The sequence below is a fragment of the Lactuca sativa genome, chromosome 1 (genome assembly GCF_002870075.4).
Source record: "Lactuca sativa cultivar Salinas chromosome 1, Lsat_Salinas_v11, whole genome shotgun sequence".
Taxonomy (NCBI): domain Eukaryota; kingdom Viridiplantae; phylum Streptophyta; class Magnoliopsida; order Asterales; family Asteraceae; genus Lactuca; species Lactuca sativa.
Window position 1 is genome coordinate 126944474 of NC_056623.2, and position 4924 is coordinate 126949397.

The window sequence follows — 4924 nt, forward strand, 5'->3', positions numbered from 1 at the left end:
GGTTGAAACTAGAATAGCTTGTATCTCCATCATCATTCTTGCTCCCACCACCACCAAACTTCTCTTTTGCTGCTGCTTGGCGCTTCAAATTTGCTATGTCCTCCTTTAAGGACTCCATAGCTTCGAGTTTTGCAGCAATCGCCGCTAATTGAGTAGCGACCGGATCGTTTGAACCGCCGCTGACTTCGGGACTATTTCGGGTCTGCACCATCGTTGCTTCTTCGATTTCATTGAATGAAAATTAAAGGGACCGATTCGAGAGGGCAAAAGTCTCCAATACAAACAGACAATTGATAAAATTACTGAACTAAGAAACTATTGAAACGTAGCCTGCTAATTAACACTTGGAAGATCACTAACTGCTCTTGGAAACTAGCTTGTTAACTGCTCCCCACATTTCCATTATCTCGTTGTTTTGTTGACCCAATGGGTCTAACCAAATCCCAAAAATAGCATTAAATTGCTCCTGTTCACTTCATTCCGGGTCATGAGGTTTTACCCATTTCTACCTGCTTGTATACACTTTAAGTCGGGTTGTATCAGTCACACACACATACCTATATATAGTATTATACTTAGAACGTGCAATGCTAGAACGAGAAAAATAAATAAATAAACAATTTCTTTACATGAGTAATTTATTCCATGGATAATGTCATCGTAGGTGGTATTGTTTTAGAGTAAATTACACGAATGGTCCCTACAGTTTAGGGTAATTTGCACGTTTGGTCCCTAACTTATTTTTTTAACTCGGAAGGTCCCTGCTATTTATATCTGTTACGCGCTTGGTCCCTGTCTTACCTAAAAAGACTATTTATCCCTTAATTTTTTTAATTTATTTAAATAAACACACCCCCAACCCCACCCTCTCACATTACATTACATACCCCACCATTTTTTCCTATTTAAATAATAGTCTTTTTAGGTAAGGCAAGGACCAAGTGTGTAACAAAAACAAACAGTAGGGACCAAGCGCATAACAAAAACAAACAGTAGGGAACTTTTGAGCTAAAAAAATAAGTTAGGGACCAAGCGCGCAAATTACCGAAAACCATAGGGACCATTCGTGTAATTTACTCATTGTTTTAAAAGGTCTAGGGGATTCAAGTCAATGTTGACCTGCTAAAATGGGAACTAATCTTTTTTTGTCCGGTTTACACGTAATTAAAAAAAAATTGATCGCCTCTCTTAAATCTCCATCTCCATCTCTTCGTTTTCACAACAATGTTTCTTCCACTTTATTTAGCTACATCCCCAATAGATCTTGAGTTTTTAACCAGAACATTGTGTTTTTTTTTAAACATATTTATCAATTACCTGTATTCTTTTCCACCTTCCACTCATTGTTGCTCTAGTTCGATCAATGAAATCCAACTTGTTTTTAACAGACAACGTAATGGTCATAGCCCTACTGCAGGATCCATAGTTATCCCCTATGAAAAGTTGAGTCACTAACATGAGACATGCATCAACCGTGGACTATCTGATAAAGGTTGATTGTTCGAAATCAAATAATTATATGAAGCAGTAGGACATTAAATCAATTCATTCTTCAATTGTCGAAAAGAAAGATGAAATTCAGTACAGAAAGTTAACCTTATCGTGAATTGATCTAAAATGAATTCAAGAATGAAACCGATTCTTTAATCTACAAATGCAATCATTGTTAAGATACAATATCATAAACAAAGAACTGAGAGAATAAATGATTATATAAACCTTGATTTCATTCACCTTCAATAACAAACTAATCATTAGCCTAATGTGCTAACATGAACCTAACTGAAAGGAATTAAAAAAATCTTAACACCGTAGGGATGGTGGTGAGTCATAAAAAGCACCAAAATGAATGAGATCGTGGTGCTACATTGACATTTTACATTTATTCTACAAAATTGTAATGTCAATTACATTATCCTAATAATAAAAAATATGATAGAGCTTGGATATACCCTTCTTCGCCGAAGCAAATCATGTTGCAAGATCGTAAAATGCTTTTTTTAACCTTGCAATAAATCACTTGTCATTAACTTTATTTATCGGGCTTCAATCATCCACAAAGAGAATACAAGGAGTAGTCAAAAGTTTCACGCTTTTAAACCAATTCTTAGAATTACAAGAAAAAAATCGAACATGCTGATGAAACTTGAACTAAAAATCGATGGTTGTAAAATCAAACTACAAGTTTTTTGGTGCTTTTTAAAAAATAAATCAACAAAAAGGTTAAAAACGGAAAAATCAAAGGAGTTTTACAAAGAGACATACACATGCAGAGAAATAGAGGGTGTTGGCAGTTTAGGGTTTTCTGAGGTTGTGGTTGACAGTGGCGTAAGTGGCGACCGGTGTAGGTGGTTGCCTCATTTTTTCATCTTTCTCCTTGACTAACATCGCATTTCGTGGCTCTCTCCTCTTAAGATTTTCTTTCTAGCCATCATAGCCTAAATAAGTAGAATAAAAAGAAGGGAGAGTGAATATGAAGAAAGACGGAGCGGAGCTTTGGAAGGTGTTGTTTATTTTTTCAAAGCGAAAACGGTTTAAGTATGCAAACCACATCTGCAACCCTCTACGGTAGAAGAGGTAGACCAAACGGTTGTAGCCTGTAATAAGAAGATTGTTTGTTTTTTAACCTCAGTCTACTGTTGCAATAAAATAAAATTAACTATGCAATACTTAAAAAGAAATCTAAATAAAAATTTTATTTATTTTAATCATATGCAAATCAAATATAAAGATCATTGTGATGATATGATTTTTAAAGAGGTTAATATAAAAGAATTAAAAATAATATTTACTAAATAATAACAAATAAAATTGTTAGTTTAGGTAAAAACTGTTAAATTAGATGTCTTAGCTCATAACTATAATTGGTATATACTTAAATTGATAGTATCACAATACTTTTGGGTTGCTCTCAAAACTAGCAACTACACAGATGATATTGGAGAGAGAGATTAAATTTATTATTTGATTAATAAATTGAAATAAATGATTTGTTAATATATTATGAGAATAATATATTAATTAGAAATGATAATAATTAATTAATATTTAATCATAAATTAATTGAAACTAATTTCGGGATTAAAGGAATTAGTTAAAAGTGTAGGGACTAAATTGTAATTGTTCAATGGTTGAGCAAGAGGCAATCTAGAGCCCTCCATAGACCCATGGATGGTTTCTTAGGGATTAAGGGTTCTAGAATAATCCCTAAATGGATAATCAGGAAAGTGGATAATTACCCGATTTAAGATAATATTGGATTTGGGCTTATCTATGGTTTCCTGATTGCACTATAAATAGGGAATAACCCTGTGATTTTTGGCCAACTGATTCCCTAGAGGGTTAGGCCAAAAATCACATCCTCTCTCCTACTTTCTTGTCAACTTCTTTTGCTAGTGTTGGGTATGAACCATTAAAGGCGCGACATTTGTGGCGCTTGCTCTCAAGGCTTCAACAACATAAGCTTTTCATTGTTATTACTACATAATAATTGAAATATGATTTTCTTAACCCTTATTGTGTATTTTGATTATATACTAGTATACTAGGGTGTCTACTTTGTTGTTAAATTTGTATGTTCAATTAGAGAAAACGTAGATCAAATTATTTAGGGTTGCATACACACATAGGATTGTTTGTTATGCTCAAAACCCATTAGTGGTATCAGACCGTGGGTTTAGTTTTCTATTGAATTGATACAATGGTGAACTTGAACAAGGAGGTGAAAACATAATCATCATTCTGTTTTTCAAACACGTCGTGGTGTTCTTCCAACACGGCATGTTGGCCTGCAACACGGTGTGTTGTTCTTCTGACACATCATGTTTTGCTGTCAGGTCCAAAAATTTATGCTTTATCTACCTAATTTGCTTTTATATGATAGTGAAAATGACATAAAAGCCTTCAAGTTTACAAAAAAATGTCGGTTTTACCTTGTGGCCACTTTCCAGGTAACCTACCGGTTACCTAGGTTACCTAATGCCAGTAAAGCCATTTAATTTTCAAAAATGTTCGGATTTACCCTTAAGTTTTTCAAAAATGTTTGAATTTACCCTTACTTTGATTGTTGTTATTATTATTATTATTATTATTATTATTATTATTATTATTATTATTATTATTATTATTATTATTATTACATTTTTAATTGTATAAAAATATTTTATACATACATTTTTAAATGTATAAAAATATTTCATACGTTTTTAATACATTTTATACATATTATTATTATTATTATTATTATTATCATTATTATTATTATTATTATTATTATTATTATTAATACATTTTTAAATGTATACAAATACTTTATACACACATTTTTAAATGTATAAAAATATTTTTACTAATATAAATATATTTTTAAAAATATATATACTTGTATTTAATATTTATATATACATTTGAAAGCCCATGTATTCCTATAGAAATGTATTTATATAATAAAAATGTATTTATTTGTATTTAGTAGGTATAAGTATAAATATATATTTATTTCATATAAAAATATATTATATATATAAATATAAATATATATGCATTTATATGGTTTATATTATATAAAAGATATAATTATATGTATTTGTACATATTACCAAGTATAAATATGTATTTATTATCAAACATCATACTAAATAGATAAGCAAAATAAATATTCATTGATTAAAAACATAATGTAACAATTATAAAACCCTCGTAACTAGAAAACCTCAATAAATACACTCGATTACAGATAAGCTTTACTATAAAATTTGAAAAATCTCTATTATTCAACTATATTAGGTTAATAGTGAGTAGATAACAATAAATGATCAACAAATAACCCTCGTAAATGGAAAATATACAAAATATAATTCAAAAAAAACTCGACAAAAACACTTGATCACTATAAAAATTAAGTATTATCAACTTAAAATCATTC